Source organism: Balaenoptera physalus (assembly GCF_965194825.1).
Source record: "Balaenoptera physalus genome assembly, chromosome: 18".
In the NCBI taxonomy this organism is placed as follows: domain Eukaryota; kingdom Metazoa; phylum Chordata; class Mammalia; order Artiodactyla; family Balaenopteridae; genus Balaenoptera; species Balaenoptera physalus.
This window is the reverse complement of record NC_138899.1, coordinates 62371803-62390046: the sequence shown is the minus strand read 5'-3', so window position 1 is coordinate 62390046 and position 18244 is coordinate 62371803. Positions and strand designations below refer to the sequence as shown.

The window sequence follows — 18244 nt, the reverse complement described above, 5'->3', positions numbered from 1 at the left end:
TGGCTCAGAGCCCCTCGCATCTCATGGCCAAACAGGTCCAGAAATTCTTATCTGGATAACTTACCTCATCTGCACTTCCTCAGAAGTCAAGAAAGGCCTGAGCCACTTACAATTTTTGAGGCTCTTAGTATATCAAATAAATGTTAAAAGAATGAGAAAACAAGACACACTGAGAAAAAATATTCGCAAAACACATATCTGATAAAGGACTTGTGTCAAAATTATACCAAAACCCCCCACAAAACCCTCTTAAAATGCAAAATAAGAAAACAAACAACCCAATTAGAAAGTGCACAAAAGATCTGAACAGAAACCTCCCCAGAGAAGATATACAGATGTCAAACACTGATGTGAAAAGATGTTTAACATCATATGTCATTAGGAAATTGCAAACTAAGACAAGATATACCACGACTTACCTATTAGAATGGCTAAAATCCAAAACACTGACAATACCATATGCTGGGGAGGACGTGGAGCAAAGAAACTCTCATTCATTGCTGGTGGGAATACAAAATGGTCCAGCCACTTTGGAAGACAGCTTGGTGGTTTATTACAAAACTAAACATACTCTTACCACATGATCCAGCATTCGCACTCCTTGATTTTACCCAACTGAATTGAAAACTTATGTTCATGCATAAACCTGTACATGTAACATCTTTCTTCATAATTGCCCAAACTTAGAAGCAACCAAGGTATCCTTGATTAGATGAATGGATAAATAAACTGTGGTATATCTAACAATGGCATATTATCCAGTGATAAAAAGAAATGAGCCATCAAGTCATGCAAAGACATGGAGGAACCTTAAATGCTTATTGCTAAGTGAAAGAATCCAATCTGAAAAGGCTACAAACTGTATGATTCCAACTCTATGACATTCTGGAAAAGGCAAAACTATGGAGACAGTAAAACAATCACTAGTTGCCAAGAGTCCAGGGGATGGGCAAGTCCAGGGGGATGGGTGAGGGGTGAATAGGATGAATAGAGGATTTTTAGAGCAACAAAACTAGTCTGTATGATACTGTCATGGTGGATATATGACTTTATGCACTTGTCAAAACCCATAGACCAGTACAACACAAAGAGTGAACCTCAATGTAAATTATGGACTTTAGTTAATCATGTATCAGCATTGGTTCATCACTTGTAACCCATACACCACACTAACACAAAATGTTAATAAAAGGAGGAACTGTGTGTGAGAGTCAGGGAGGGGAGGATATGGGAACTCTGAACCATCTACTTAATTTTTCTGTAAATCTAAAACTGTTCTAAAAAGTAAAGGCTATTAATTAGATAAAAATAAATACTAGAACAGGGTTCATTTTAAATGTGGTATATTTTAAATATCTCCATTTAAAAACTCAGTGATTTTGAAACAAACAAAAATATATTATGCAATATCATTGTGCTGCTCATAAGGTAATTGTGGGATTATAAATATCTTAATTCATGATGCGTGACAGATGAATGGTCTGGTAATGGGAGGCATGTTCCAAACTGTATGATGAGAGTTGTCTTCCTTCAGTCCTCTTAGTGCCTCTCTGTAACGTATATGAAACTTGCCAATAACCAGCTCAGAGACCTTCATACATGTGAGGCCTGTTAAATGGAACACTGTGATGGGCCCTATTTGGCCTTAGCTTTGTTCTTCCAAGCCCACCTCTGACTCTACCAGTTCTGCTCTTGAGCTCCAGTTGGGTCGCTGCCTGCAGGTAGACACTTCTAGTGCTGACTTCCAAGCCTCACCTGCTTGTGATGCCCCATTCCTATCCTCTGCCCACCTATCAAGCCCCCAGGAGTCTGCCTGGCCACTCACAATTCTGATCGACCACCATGACTCCAGCCACTGTGTTTTGCCTGCTAGACTGGACTTCCTCCTTTATCTGGAGCACATTGGGTTAGTAGCTCCCAGCAGAGAGGGGACGAGAGATTAAGAAAGAAGAAATGGTTTCGTCCTAAACAAGTCCTTCGTGCAGGGTCACTTCTGTGTCTAGCTTGTACTTCCTCTCTTCCCAGGGGTGGGCCTAGTTCCAAGATAGAGAGAAATGAACACACTTGCTAACTTCCCCTTTCTCTCACTTTTTTCAAGTTTTTTCTAATTATGATAGTGGTAGGTACTCCTTCTAGAAAATTTACAGGTCACAGAAATGCAGAAAGAAGCACAGGGGAAAAAATCATCCCAAATTCTGTATTACCCAGGGGCAACCACTACTGTCATTTTACTTGTGTCATTTTCAGCTCACTCCGTATTCACTCCTGAACCCCTCACACAATTGGATTTTGCTTCCTCCGCTTTCCTAGAACTCCTCTCCCAAAGGTCCGTGTGTGTCACAGGCAACTTTCCTGGTGTGCTCTGTGTTCTAGCTCATCTTCCTTCTCAAGGACTCTACTTCTGCCATTGATTACCTTTTCCTGCATTATCAGTTTCCCTCATTTATTGGATCACCCCCATCGATCTGCAAACCTGCCTTAATATTGCTCATCTTAAATTCTTTCTTAACCCCATTACCTCTTCTCTGCACCTCTTTATAGTAAAACATCTCAAAAGAGATATCTGTATTTGCCTTCTCCACTTTCTCACCTCCAGTTCTCTTCAATTTGCTCCAGTAGGGTGTGTCTTCATCACTCTACCGAAGTGACTCTTATCAAGGTCACTAATGACTTCCATTTTGCTAAATCTAATGGTCAGTTCTCTGTCTTCATCTTCACTTCCCAGTAGTATTTGATATAGTTCACTCCTGCTTCCTTCCAGAAATAGTTTCTACTCTTAGCCTCTGTTGACAGCACACTCTCCTGGTTTACCACTTATTTCACTTTTCCTTTTCAGTCTTCTTTGCTGGTCCCACCTTCTATGTCTGACTTCTAAGCCCTGATTCCAGGGCTTGATTGCAAGACTCCTCCTCTCTCCAATCTCTACTTGGTAATCTCACCAATCCCATTGTTTTAAATACCTTCTATGTGATACTGACTCTCAAATCTATATTTCCAGTTATAACCCTTAGGATTAGTTTAGTTTGCACATATGAGAAAAAATCCCAAATAATAGTGACTTAAAATATGTTTGTTTTTATTCAATATATGAAAAATTTTAAAGAAAGCAAACTAGGACTTGTATGGGGCATGGTAGCTTGATAGTCATCAGAAACCCTGGAACTTCTCTTTATGTGTTTTATTATCCTAGCCCTTGGCTTCCATCCTCAAGGGTGCTCCATTATTTCAGGATGGCTGCTGGAGCTCCAGCTAAATCATCCACATTCCAGACTGCAGAGAGGAGAAAAGAGGGAGGACACATTGACCCAGCTGAGTCAATTTCCTCAAAGTAGCCTTTGAGTTTCTTCACAAAGCTTCTGCTTACATCTCATTGTCCAGAGCTGCAAGGAAGCCTGGGAAATGTAGTCTTTATTTCAGATCGCACTTTACCTAGCTAAATATCAGGGTTCTGTTACTAAGCAAGAAGAGGAGAGTGGATATCAGGTAGGAAACTAGTAGTCTCTGCCACACTAGCCCTGACATTTCCCCTGAGCTGTAGACTTACATATCTTGATGCCCATAATATATCCATTTGGATGTATAATGGGCATTTCAAACTAAACTTGGGCAAACCTCTTGATCCTTCCCACCCTCAAATCTACTCCTCTCCAACCTTTTCCATTCCAGTAAAAATGACCTCATCTCATTGCTTGGATTAAAAACCTAAAGTCATTAGAAAAAAACAAAACTTCTGTTTTGAAAACTCAAACATACTGAAACGTAGAGCAAATAGTCTAATGAACACCCATAGATCCATAATCAGCCATGCTTATTTCACTTATTACTTTTGTTGTGATGTAGGATTTTAAAGTGAAGTACAGTCATCATGACATTTAACTCAGATTTTTCAGTTTGCATCTCTAAAACATAAAGGCATTTTTGTGTGTATTCGTAACACTATTATCACTCTTATTAAAATAAACAATTCTTGACTCCTCTCTTTTTCTCATCCTCCATAGCTAATCAACCAGCAAGTGATGTCAGCTCTCCAGCCACTCCTCACTCTCTCCAAGCCTACCTCATCCCAGCCGCTATCATCCCTTACCTAGACTTCTCCGCTTGATTCTTCCCTCTGTTTCTCACATGGTACCAAACTGGTCTTCTAAAAACTTAAACCATTCTATCGCTTCCTTGATTAAAACTCTCCATTTATTTCCCTGTATGATTAGACTAGAAGCCAGGCTTCTTTAAGACCTACTGGATCTACCTCCTGCCTGTCTTTCTAAGTTCTCCCTCTCTCCCCTCACTCAGGCCTTTTTTTGTTTTTTGAACACAAGGGTCATTCCTGCCTGGAGTGTTTCCCCCAGATCTTTGTATGGCCGGTTCCTTCTCATCATCACTCAGGTCTTCTCTCAGATGTCACCTCCTCAAGGGGAGCTTCCTCTGGCCATCCTATCTAGAACAGTGCCCTGCTCCCATCTTCAGTCAATTCATAGTCTATTATCTTGTTTTATTTCATGTGGCCTTTATTGTTATTTTAAATTATATTATTTGTTTACCTATTTAGGGACTGGCTTCCTCTCGTGAATGGAAGCTCCAAGAGAGTGCCTAGGACAATGTATGGTGCAAAATATACACTCAATATATTATGTTGGCGAATAAATCAATAAATTGATCTCTGGATATTGACAGACTTTGCTTTAAATTTCAGCTTCGCTACTTACCAGACGTGGTGGGCAAGTTACTTAATTTATCTGGACCTCACTTTCTTCAAAACGGCACTAGAATACCTATGTCACAGGGCTATTGTAAAAATTAAGGGGGATAATTATATAGAGCACTTAGTATATAGCATTTGATACATAGTAAGCATTCAGAGTGATAGATGCTATTATTATTATTACTATTAATTATTACATTTCTCTGCTACATTTGATACTTGTAAACACTGTCTGCTTAAGACTCTCTCCTCTTCTGGCCTTCTTGATGCCATATACTTCTAGTTTTGCTACTCCTGGGAAGCCTCAGAGTACCTGCCATGGTACAGCCCCCATCTGGTGACTCACTAATTATTCTTTCCATGCCTGGTACCATGTATTTCTTGGCCACAGCTGACTGGACAAGGGATGGGCACCCGATCCAGAGGCAGCATCTATGAGTTGACCTGGGCGCTACCCAGGCTCAAGAGCGTTAACCAAATGTTCTCTGTAATGGGTGATAACCAGCCAAATGAATTAGATCATTTCTCCTGAGGAATGTGGACAGAGTGCAAGGGCAGGAGAGGGAGCAGGACAGAGAGATACTGTATCAGGAACAGTAGAAGCAGCGACAGAGAGTAGCTCAGTGACAATAAGGATGCCTGGGCTGGGCACATGAACAAGTAGCCTGATCAAGAAATACAACGTATCCTCATGAACTTTCAGGCTCCCTGAGTCCTGCTGTTATTTAATAATGTTTTCTAGCTTCCTGTGCAACTTTGCTCTAACCTCAGTATCCGAGGTCACTCATCTGTTCCTTGCATGGCAAAAGAACCTAACCAACACACTTCCTGAGCAGTTTCACTAGGTCTTTTCAACAACCATTTATTAGCCTTTGCTATTAGTCATCCACTCCTTCACTGCATAATTCGAGCACTGCTTTATCTGCTGGTAATTCACCAATTGCATCTCCATCCTGACCTGTTTCGTGACTTCTGGGGCCCCATTTGCACCCCAAAAGAACTACCATCCAAACAAACTAATGATCTCTCCCCTTTGTCTCCTCTCATTTCCTCCCTGGCACAAATATATTCCTCGTCTTGTGTTTCCTGTCTCACTAATGACACCACGTAGCCCCAATCACTCTTAAGGGTGATCTTTGCCACGTCTCCCTTTATCAGCTTCCACAGCTAGTCAGCATCTGCTGGTGCATTTGTCCCCTTTGTTCTCTTTACAACAGGCTTTAAGACTCTATGTGTTAGCATACAGTATTTGCTTTTCTCTTTCTGACTTACTTCACTCTGTATGACAGACTCTAGGGCCATCCACCTCACTACAAATAAAAAAAATGGTTCTGATGAACCTAGGGGCAGGACAGGAATAAAGACACAGACATAGAGAATGGACTTGAGGACATGGGGTGGGGAGAAGGGGAAGCTGGGACGAAGTGAGAGAGTAGCATTGACATATATGCACTACCAAATAGATAGCTAGTGGGAAGCAGCTGCCTAGCACAGGGAGATCAGCTTGGTGCTTTGTGACCACCTAGAGGGGTGGGATAGGGAAGGTGGGAGGGAGGCGCAAGAGGGAGGGGCTATGGGGATATACGTATACATATAGCTGATTCACTTTGTTATACAGCAGAAACTAACACACCATTGTAAAGCAATTATACTCCAATAAAGATGTTAAAAAAAAAAAAGAAAGACTCTATGTGACCTGACCCACCCTCACTACTCTCCCTTTGCTCACTCTGCTCCAAGCCACCCTGACCTCCTTGCTGTTCCTTGACCAGGCCACATACAGTCCTGCCCAGGGCTTTTGTGTCTGCTGTTCCCTTTGCCCAGAATGCTTTCCTTGAGGTGTATTCTCATCTTCTTCACATCTTTGCTTATATGTCCCTGTGCTACCTTTCCTGATTCACCTTATTTAAACTCTAAGAATCTGACAACTGACTCTCCTTAACTCCTCCTACTGTTTTATTTTCTCCACAGCTGTCCAACATCCTGTATAATTTACTTGTTCTTCTTATTTATTGTGTCCCCCTTCTCCCCACCTTGTAATCCCCCGCCATAGAATACGTGCACCACAGGGGCAGGACGTTTTTTTCCCTAAGGCTCATAATAGTGCCTAGCACAGAGTAAACACTCAATGAGTATGTGTTTAATGAATTAATTAACCACCAGATCTCTCCCTGACATTTTGTTTTTTCTTTTTAAACTATTTCAAGACACTTCATTCTAAAAACAGGTCCCAACCCTCAGCTTTTGGCCCGTCTGCCACTGTGCAGACTACAAGTGCTTACTCAGCAGCGGAGGGGGTGCTCTTGGCTAGCATGTTTGAAGAGTCAGTAAAATCCGTATGAAACAAATGTTCACATAGTTTCCATAGCCTGCCATTCTTGTAGTCTCGCTGCTCTGCTGCATCATGGGCATATGTTTCTGACCCACATGGAAAAATGACAAGTCTGGCCATTTGGAACCGCCATCTGGCCCAAGCTTTCTCTAATAAGCTCCGTGTCTTGGCCCGTCTCGGCCCTGAAGGGCTTAGACTTGTCAGAGAGTCTTGTAGTGTCTTAGCTACCCCAGCCTTTCTTTGTCCTTGCCACAAAAGGCAGTATCCTGAACCTTCTAGGAAAGCCAAGTCCCATCTGGTTTCTCGAGGAATATGTTGGAGACCAAATCCCTTCAATCTTCAAGATCTTTTTCTCTGAGTTTTCTACTCACACTGAAAGCTTTGTGCCTCCCTCTTTCCTACTAAGTAAATATCACTTTAGGATGATTAATTGTTTTCTAAAGCCCCGTTGTATTCTGCTTTTTTTTTTTTTTTTTGAAGCATTTTTTCCATTATAAAAACAACACATGCACATTTCATTAGAAAGTTTTAGATGCAGGGGAAAAAAATCACCCAAAGATAATCACTATTCCTTTTTTTTAAAAAAAATTTTTATCGGAGTATAGTTGATTTACAATGTTGTGTTAGTTTCAGGTGTACAGCAAAGTGAATCAGTTATACATATACATATATTCACTCTTTTTTTTTAGATTCTTTTCCCATATAGGCCATTACAGAGTACTGAGTAGAGTTCCCTGTGCTACACAGCAGGTTCTTATTAGTTATCTGTTTTATATATAGTAGTATATATGTGTATATGTCAATCCAAATCTCCCAATTTATCCCTCCCCCCCCTTATCCCCTGGTAACTTTGTTTTCTACATCTGTGACTCTACTTCTGTTTTGTAAATCAGTTCATTTGTACCCTTTTTTTTAGATTCCACATATAAGCGATATCATATGATATTTGTCTTTCTGTGTCTTTCACTCAGTATGACTAGGAATCACTATTCCTATTTTACCATTTCTTTCTATGAATATTTTTCACATGAATATATATTTCTTGCTTTTTTCCAATTAAGATTATAATATAACGATATGTCGATGTTAATATAATTATATATAATTCTGAATAAAGTATTAATTAGATTAATTAAAGTATTTAATCTAATTTAAAATTAAAAATAAATAATTAAATAAAATTAGGATACTTCTCTCTCTTTTTTTTTTTCCTTTTTCTTTTCCACATTCTCTTAAATTGGACACACATTTCCAATTTCTTGCATTAAACTAAAATTGAGGTTAACTTTTTTGTGCACATGGCTTTTCCTGACTTCGGGATTATTGCCTTAGTTTGCGGTTCCAGACAGAAACTGCTGAATCAAAGAGTAGGACTGATTATAAAGCTCTAGATATCTACAATCTAACTTCTTTTCAGAGGTGTTTTCCTGAGGCACATTTGGATGCAAGGAATCACTCAAGTTACCTCAGTCATTGGGAAGTTTGTAGGAATGACAGCTGTAGAAATATTCAGGGCAGGAATCCAAGCCATAAAGCCAGACCTCATGTAACATCACAGAATGAACAAGAAGTAGCTGAACCATATAGGCTGCAGCTGAGGTCATTCAGGATGTAGGGGAGCTCCGGGGACCAGCTTGTCACCTTGTCACCCATCAGCAGTTGCAGCCCAGGAATCTCTGCCCTAGAGATCTGCCACTAACAACTCATCTATTTCCTCATCTGCTCACATTGCCAGTTTATCGACTTCCCTTGATATTTTCAATTCACTTTCTCCATAGAAGCAATATAATTGGCTCAACTAATAGTCATCACGCCTATTTAGGTTGAATTTTTACTGCAGGCTTTGTAGGTTTAAGAGAAGCAAGAACATGCCCCCTGTGTTCAATTTATGGTAATCTGCTTGTAATTATTCAAAATATTTAACCACTAAAGGCAGAGGCACTGATTGGTCAGTCCCAGCCGATGTGCCATGGTGGAGTGTCCCTGCCAGATTCCATCTCTGGATGTGGGCCCAGCAGGCTCGGTGGTCAGTCTGCTCAATACCAGTTTACATGCCCATCAAAAAGGTGGGAGATCATAGCAGCACTATTCACAATAGCCAAAAGATGAAAACAACCCAAGTGGCCATGAACATTTGAATGGTTTAATCAAGGTATGGCATATGCATATAGTTGAGTAGTATTCATCCATTAAAACAAATGATGTAGGGCTTCCCTGGTGGCGCAGTGGTTGAGAGTCTGCCTGCCAATTCAGGGGACGTGGGTTCGGGCCCTGGGCTGGGAAGATCCCACATGCCGCGGAGCGGCTAGGCCCGTGAGCCACAATTACTGAGCCTGCGCGTCTGGAGCCTGTGCTCCGCAACAGGAGAGGCCGCGATAGTGAGAGGCCCGCGCACCGCAAAGAAGAGTGGCCCCCACTTGCCACAACTAGAGGAAGCCCTCACACAGAAACGAAGACCCAACACAGCCAAAAATAAATAAATTAAAACAAAACAAAACAAAAAAATGATGTATTGATAAAAGCTACAATGTGGATCGACCTTGAAAACATTATGCTGAGTAAAATAAACCAGACACCAAAGATCATATACTGTGTTGTTCCATTTATAGGAAATATCTAGAATAGGTAAATCCATAGCGACAGAAAGCAGATTGTTGGTTGCTAGGGGCTGAGGGAGGAGAGAATGGGGAGCAACTGCTAACGAACATGACCTTTCTTTTTGAAGTGATAAAAATGTTGTGGAACTAGATAGAGGTGGTGATGGCACAGTGTCATGGACATTCTAAATGCCACTGAATTGTTTACTTTGAAATGGTTAAATGAAATGGTTCACTTTGATGGTATGTGAACTTCACCTTAAAAAAAAGAAAAAAGATACTCAACAATGCTACTTCTGGGAATATATCCAAAAGAATTGAAATCAGGGTCTCAAAGAAATATTTGCACACCCATGTTTATAGTAGCGTTATTCACAATAACCAAGAGGTAGAAGTAACACAGATGTTCAATGATGAAGGAATGGATAAACAAAATGTGGTACATACATACAATGAAGTATTATTCAGCCTTCACAGGAAGGAAATCCTGTCACATGCTACTACATGGATGAATCTTGACAACATTATACTAAAGGTGGAATAAGTCAGTCACAAAAAGACAAATATTGTACGATTCCACCTACATGAGCTATCTAAAGTAAATTCATAGAAACAGAAAGTAGAATGGTGGCTGTGAGGGGCAGAGGAAGGGAGAAATGAGGGTTTGTTGCTTAATGGGTATAGAATTTGTGTTGCAAGATGAAAATTTTCAAGATATGTTGCACAATGTGAATATACTTAACAGTACTGAACTATATACTGAAAAATGGTTAATTAAGGTGATAAGTTTTATGTTATATGTTTTTTATTCTAATTTTTAGAAACTGGAGAAGGGTTCTGCACACCTGCTAATGACAAATGGACATTGGCTTTCCTTTTTACTTTTACCGATTTTATAGGCTAAATGTGTATCTAATTGTTGTAAGGTCCATATTTTTTATTGTCAGCGATGCTCATTCATTTATTCAACAAATGTCAGATGCTGTGCTAGGTCCTGGGGATATGGTGGTTCACAGGACAGCCCTGCCCTGGTGGAGTCACTGGGAGAGACAGTCCCTACCCCCTCCAACTTTTCATACAGTGAATTAGAATTACACCTGTGCTAAGTGCCATGGAGGAGCTGCATGGGTATTTTACGAATTTGTACAAGGGTCCTGGCCTAGTCTGGGAGATCTCCCTGAGAAAGTAGCTTTCAGGTGAGAGCTGAAGAGTGAGAATGGGGTTTGGGTGGTGGGGGAAACATCATTGTTTAAAGGTCTGGGATTGAGAAGGAGCCTTAAAGGATTTTTTATCTTTAAAATGGGAGGTTAGTGAAGAGTGTGTGTATTTGAGATATTTTTAGTTTTTAAAAATCATCTCTCTATGTAGAGAATGAAATGACAGGGAGCTAAAGAATGTGCGGGGAAGCCACTTAGTGGGTATTGCACTGGCCTTAATGAGAGAAGATTGTGACTTGGCCTAGGGTAATGACAGTGACAACGGCGATGATACTAAGGAGGTAAAATTGACACTACCTTGCAATATATTGGGTTTGGGGGTGTAGCAGAGGAGAAGCTAACGATGACTTCCAAGTTTAATATTTTTATGTGTTTTCTTCATTTTTGGCTATCCTATTCATATTCATTGCTCAATTATTTATTGAATAGTTTTAAGAGTTTCCTTTTGTGTGAATTGGATATTAAAGATAATAAATCCCAAGTTTGTTTGCCTTTATTTCTTTCAAAGTGCAGAAATTTAAAAATTTTCATATAATTAAATATTTTCATTGGTGTTATGGTTTCATGTATCCTTACATAAAATTCACTCAGGTTGTTTTCAAAATTCTTTTGATTGAAGACTACTATAAACAGTGCTGAAATGAATAGATATGATGAATTTAAGGCTGATAGCTAATGAGCGACTAAATTGGCATTATTTAAAATATTTATTAATATTTATTTATTTTGGCTGCGCCGGGTCTTAGTTGCGGCATGCGTGCAGGATCTAGTTCCCCTACCAGGGATTGAACCTGGGCCCCTGCATTGGGAGCATGTAGTCTTACCCACTGGACCACCAGGGAAGTCCCTAAATTGACATTTTAAAAAGTTGTCAGGGAATTCCCTGGCTGTCCAGCGGTTAAGACTTGACCCTTTCACTGCTGTGGGCCCAGGTTCAATCCCTGGCCAGGGAATTAAGATCCCACAAGCCATGCGGTGCGACCAAAATAAACAAAAAACAAAAAACAATCTAATTCCCACCTCTGTGTCTGTTCCACTCGGTGCTCCCTCCCTGTGATCAATTTTATTCATCTTCAGAACCTATTTATGCAAAAATAAACAAATGTTTATGTATTTTCCCATTCTTCCTGCTTATTTTTAAAATAAAAAGTGGTATACTGTACACATTGTTTTGCACCAAGATTTACTCACTGAAAAATATATCTTGTCGCCCTTTCTATATCAGAATGTGGAGTATGCCTCCATTTTTAGAGCTGTATGATATTCCATTATATGGTTGTACCCATAATCTGTTCAGCCTACCAAGTTCAACCTTTTTCTATTACAGTTTGGGACTGAATAACCTTGCACAGACATGTGCAAGAACAACTCTGAGATAAATTCCCACATTTGAGGTTTTCTGGGGCATTGGATAATTACAAAGACTGCTTCAAGTTGTGTGGAGCCTGAAGATTATAATTTTGTGGGTCTTCATTAAGAAAAAGAATACAAAATTATCCAATTCAAAGTAGGTATGAAAATGAATATTTATATAGAAAGGAAATCACAATAGACTACTAATTTTGAAAAGCTAAAAAATACCATGACTATTTTGAAAAATAACATAATAGTTTTACTAATTAACTACCTGAGATATCTCTATAATGCTTTCTTTCTCCCTCTCTCTCTCTCTTTTTTTTTTTTTTTTTGGTTGCTTACACTTTGATTACCTCTTCATGTGGCCACAATTTTGTAATATCATTTTAAAGAGAGAAAGCAGAAAGATAATTCAGGCTTTCCTTTAGCATGGTTGATTGAAATTTTCTAAATTATTTTTTGACAGTTGGAATGCAAAAGCATTCACATCTCACAAACATGCTTGCCATTTGCAGTGCTGCTATAGATTTGTGCCCTACAGTCCAGACATTCTGATAAATTCTATTTCACATGATTCTCATTTTAAAAAAGATTGTAAGTACATGGTGCATTTATAATTGCTACATTGTCAAGTATACCCTAACAGGCAAGAGTATCCATTTTGACCAGATATCTGTTAAAAACTAAATATTCTGCTTATAATTTTACATATCTAATGATTAAAAGAATTTTCCACAGATTGGCTTCTGGCTCCATATATTTCAAGCCTTGTTTCTTTTCCACTGCCTACATAATTCTGGTATCAGGCACCATAAGACATGTTCGTATTTCAATATGACTCCTGGCCTTGTAACTTCTAGTCGGAATGGCAGGTAGTTGGCAAAGTGGGTGGTAGGAATATTTGTGGAAACCATTCTTACAGCAGGATACCAGGCGATAACCTGGCTATAATGGAAATGACTGCATACCACATAAATATATCTTACTAAATCTGAACTAAATGTATCTCCAAGTCAACTTCCCTTAAGCCTGACCCCAAAAGTTCCTGATGCCATTTCAATGCCACACTTCACAAGAGAAAGTGTGATAGAGAGGGCGTCTGAGTGGAAAGGGAACAGTGGTCTTAACCAATCGTGATTAAAAATCTTATTTTTGCGAAGTTTTCAAAAACAACATAATATGTTGAAAAATTATTGAGACTCTTCCCAGGGCCTGGAAAGGGGCCTGTGCAAGTGAGGGGTCCTAAAACTTGCCTTGGTTTATGTGCATTTGTAATTTTGACAGATATTTCCAAATTGCCCTCCAATTTACTTTTCTACTCATAATGCTTTCCTTCTCAAGATCTTGACTATAGAGTGTGTTATCACATTTGTAGATTTTTGCCAATCTGATGGGTAGGGCAAAACAACTTAAAATAGTTGTATCTTGCACTTCTTGAATTATGAGTTAAACTGAGCATCTTTTCATAGGTTTAAGAGCCATATGTGTTTCTTTATCTGTGAACTCTCAGTTCATTTTCTTTGCCTTTTTTTTCTCTACTGGGTTGTTGATCCTTTCTTTATTGATTGCTAGGAACTCATACACTGCTACATTGACTTTTTATCTTGATATGAATTGAAAACTTGTTTTTATCTGTTTGTTGTTAATCGTTCATTTTTTAAAAAATGTGTGTATGTTTTTGTTGTGGTTTGTTTTTGCCAGACTGAAGTTTTCAATTGTTACATTGTTAACTTTATCATAACATTATCACTTTTCATTTATGATTTCTGGACTTTTAGTTTAGTAGAAAGGTCTTCCCCACTTCACACTTATAAAGAAATTCTTCCATGTCTTCTTCAAGTATAAAAATGATTTCATTTTTTATTCCTGAATCTTTGATCCATGGAAGGTTTTTTAAAATTGATGGTTTAAATAAAGATTCTAGGTTCTGTAGAAAATGGAATTCCAGGAATTATTTATGGAAAGGGTACTGTTCCTAAGCCTTACCTTAAAAAAAACCTTTACTTCTAATTGAAGCTTAAATATTAATATGCTTCCTTCATTGAGCTAATATTATGTGCTGAATCATTACATTTCCCTGTGTTGAAAAATACAATACTGGGCATGAAAGAGTTCCAAATAAAGACTACGCTATGCTCAGAAGTAGAAAAAATAAATAAATAAATGTAAGGCTCAGTGGCCAGAAATAAAAATTCTTCATGCTTCCCAGACATCTTAATATTTATAGCATTACAGATGGTTCTGTCCTTTCTTCATGGTTGGTGCCACATGTTTCCTGTTTGAGGAACTTGTCCTTCTGTGGGGAAGAGCAACCTTCCTTCGTGTCGCAGGTACTTATTTTCCAAGAAAAGATCAAATGCTCCTTGCAGCTGCACACACCCACACTCTTCATGTTCTTTCAAAGGGTTTCTTACTCCTGTATTCTAGACATGTCCAAACTAAACCCCGGTCAGAAAAAGACCTGGTCCTGCTTTCCAGTGCAACTTGTCTTTTGCTCTAGAATTAGATCAGAAAAAATATGTTATTCTTCATTCACAATTATAATTTTATAATTACTTAATAATTTTACATTAATTAATACTTATTCAATACTTATCATTAACATAAATAGTCTTTATTCTTCTCTGGTGTCCAAAGATGACTCACAAACTGAATTCACGTAACACTCAGTTCCATGGTTCTTCCTCTGGTACTTAACAGAGCTCTTAGAGCAGATTTAAGGAACTGGAATCTACTTAATGTTGAAGAAAAGTGCCATCCTTGAAGCATAAGCAGAAACGAAAGGACTAAAGTAATGTTAGAACTGAAAGGTACTCTGAGCTCTCTTGGTTCAACCCGTCATTTTAAAGATAAGGAAGCAGAGATCCAGAGAACTCTGAGCTTAATGACACATTACCTATATTTATCCTAAGTCATCACGCCCATAAATAAAGGGCGACGTAGCCCTCTTCATTTTTATTTGATTAACTCATGTCGTTAATATGTTAGTTTTGTTTCTTTTAAAAAAATGTGTAAGTGTAAAAAGTTAGGGAAAAAGAATCATCCCAGATTTCTCTATCTAGGCACAATCACTGTTAAAAGGCAGCATGACCTTCATTAAAGGTAGGAGCCAGCCAGTGCCGGACAGAAGCCCATCACTTAAACTTCCTGAGTCTCAGCGTCTTTATCTCTAAAAGGGGGATGATAGTTTTCACCTCATAGTGAAGATGAAAGTGTATGACATAGGTAAAGCATTCAGCTTAGTGACTGGCATGGTTGAATTCAATTCATGTTAGCAATTATTCATATTATAGTTGAGATAATACTCTCTACTTTTTTTGTTGGTTTTTTAAAAATTAATTTTTTTTTACAGTAGGTCCTTGTTAGTTGTCTATTTTAAATATAGCAGTGTGTACATGTCATTCACTCTCTACATTTTTGTATCATGCTTCTTTCACTTACTGTATCATATGCATTTTTCCAGATCGTCAAAGAATCTTTATTAATATACATCTTTGATGTAGTGGCCCTGTTTGTAGAGAAAAAAAAAAAAAAAAAAGGAGTTATTTTCCATTCCAAAGCCAGGGTTGCATATACCTTCTCCCCAACAGAAGAAAAGCTGAATCAGCAGCTGCCAACAAAAGAGAAAGGAAACAGGGTTAATTAAGAGGAACTATTTTGGAATAAACAGCTGGATTTACAGGGGTGTGCATGAGAATGCTTTGATGCATGCATTTAGAGAGAAAAGGATATAGAATAATTGATGGCTATATTGGCAGATCAAGGTGTCTCAAGGGCATTGCAGGCTATGGAGGTAAATCGTTTGCACTTTTCCTGCATTTAGTGTATGCATTTTGTGAGCATAATGATAATTTGTGCTCACACGGGACCTTTCATCTGGGGAGGAGCTCAAAGCACTTTGAAGATGTTAATAAGAAAAAGACCTGCTAATTGAGATTGCTTAAAAAGAAAACCACTCCTTTTAGCATGTTTACATGATTGCTGGGAAGGTTCTGACTTAAAGAGATTTGTTATCACAGGCGAGTTATTTCATGTCTCCTTTTTATAACATACTGTTGGATTTAGTGTACTGATAAAATGTCTTACTCTGGACAGTCACACCAGATGTAACAGATAATTCAACTGTGATGTGCTTGATTTGGAGATCACACATTTGCCCAGAAAATTTGAGGATAGAGCAAAAAGCAGTACCAAGTTGAATATTTGTAATGAATTTTCAGGTTATCGGACCAAGTTGGAGACTAAACCCAGCAAAACAAACTTAGAAGAAGGACAGAGTGTTCCCAGTCCTATCTGAGATTATATTTGTTAAAGGAAATTCAAAAGCAAAAATCATGGAGTCCTTTGTCCCAGTCAACAGCATGATTTTAAGAGTTCTACAAGCTTCCAACTCAACTTGCCTACATCAAACACCTTAAAGCAAATCCCTACATAGATGAAGTCAACTCATGAAACCTTCTCTAATCCCAGTTATCAGAACTGGATAGCTCCTTTCTCTCTGCTCCCTAGGCAAGGAATATGTTATATGTTTGAATATCTTACTTGTTCAACTTCTTAATACTTAAGTCGTTTTTTTCTTATGTCAGTTAGATGTTTACAGTTCTTCCCCACTAGAGAGCAAACTCCAAGAAGGCAAAAGAAAAAAAAAAAATTTTTTTTTAATTCACCTTAACATCCTGTAGAGGGCTTAGCACAGGCAAGGTCTGAGCCTTAACACAACATACCCATTAAAAATTATTTCTTGGGCTTCCCTGGTGGTGCAGTGGTTAAGAATCCACCTGCCAATGAGGGGGACATGGGTTTGAGCCCTGGTCCGGGAAGATCCCACATGCCGCGGAGCACCTAAGCCCGTGCGCCACAAATACTGAGCCTGTGCTCTAGAGCCCACGAGCCACAATTACTGAGCCCACATGCCACAACTACTGAAGCTCATGCACCTAGAGCCCGTGCTCTGCAACAAGAGAAGCCACTGCAATGAGAAGCCTGTGCACCGCAACAAAGAGTAGCCCCTGCTCGCCACAACTAGAGAAAGCCCATGCGCAGCAACGAAGACCCAACGCAGCCAAAAATAAATAAATAATTATTTATTTTAATTAAGAATTGTATTATAGCATTTTTGTAATAGGAAAAGAAATTGGAAGCAACATAAATGTCCATCAATAAGGTACTGGCTAAATAACGCTATGGCACATCTGCACAATGGGACAACCCAGTGTCACTGCTACATAGACTGGGGTAGACCTGGAAAAACGCAATGATCTATGGAATGAACATCTCAAGTAGAATAATATCTATTTTAGGATCTCTGTTTTTTACAAAACAAAAAACAGTAACAAAAAAAAATCCCAAATGGATGATTGAGAGTGCATGGGATGAATAGATGGAAAGCTAGCGTAGATGGATCAATTTTTTGTAATTCATAGAAATAGGAAGCCCTGAAAAATATGAGCCAATTATCCACAGTGAGCATTTCTAGTGAGTGCGGCTGAAGGGAGTAGGCTGGCTGTGAGAGAAAAGTGCTTCACTTTTTACTTTTACCTCTGTGTTGTTTGAATTTTTAGCAATGAGCAAGTGTTATTTAAGATCATTTTTAAAAAAAGGAAACTATTTATTGACTTGAAGTTTGGGTTTGTTGAACCTGCCTTCAGTTGGGCAGATGACCTAATATCCCATATTTCTCAATTTCACAGCCTTTTTCCCTGACGGAGCTTCTGGCAGTGAACAAGCCAGAAGGGACAAAGTCTTCCTTTTTCCAGAGTAAGCATTTGGCCGGATTCAAACTGACTCCCTTGGGCATCTCCCTGGGGCATCTTTCCAGGGCCTTGCTTTCTAAACTTGGTATACTAATGGGCTGGGACAGATTCCCTGGCTGACTTTGGACCTTGTCAGATCTCTCTGGTAACTTTCCTAGGCTTTCTGGTCGCCAGTGAGACATCGACTTTTTCAACTGTAAATTAGTCTAGATCAAAATTCAAGCAGGAGACACCACTGCCCCTGAAATCCCTCCGTTCTTTCTTTCTAGCCAGTGCATTCTCCCTTTCTT

At 39.0% G+C, this 18244-nt stretch overlaps 1 long non-coding RNA gene across 2 annotated transcripts in view; it reads right to left on the bottom strand.

Moving 5' to 3' along the window:
• Positions 1 to 6162: 6162 nt before the first annotated feature.
• Positions 6163 to 18244, bottom strand: part of LOC309647312 — a 41892-nt gene continuing 29810 nt past the window's right edge. Inside the window, exons 3-4 of one of the 2 annotated variants that reach the window (XR_014255952.1) lie at positions 15643 to 15709; positions 6163 to 14697 (exon numbers count right to left, since the gene is read on the bottom strand). This is a non-coding gene — a long non-coding RNA (uncharacterized lncRNA). Of the gene's footprint in view, positions 15710 to 18244 lie in introns of both variants that reach the window. The other variant, XR_014255951.1, reaches the window with a different exon arrangement.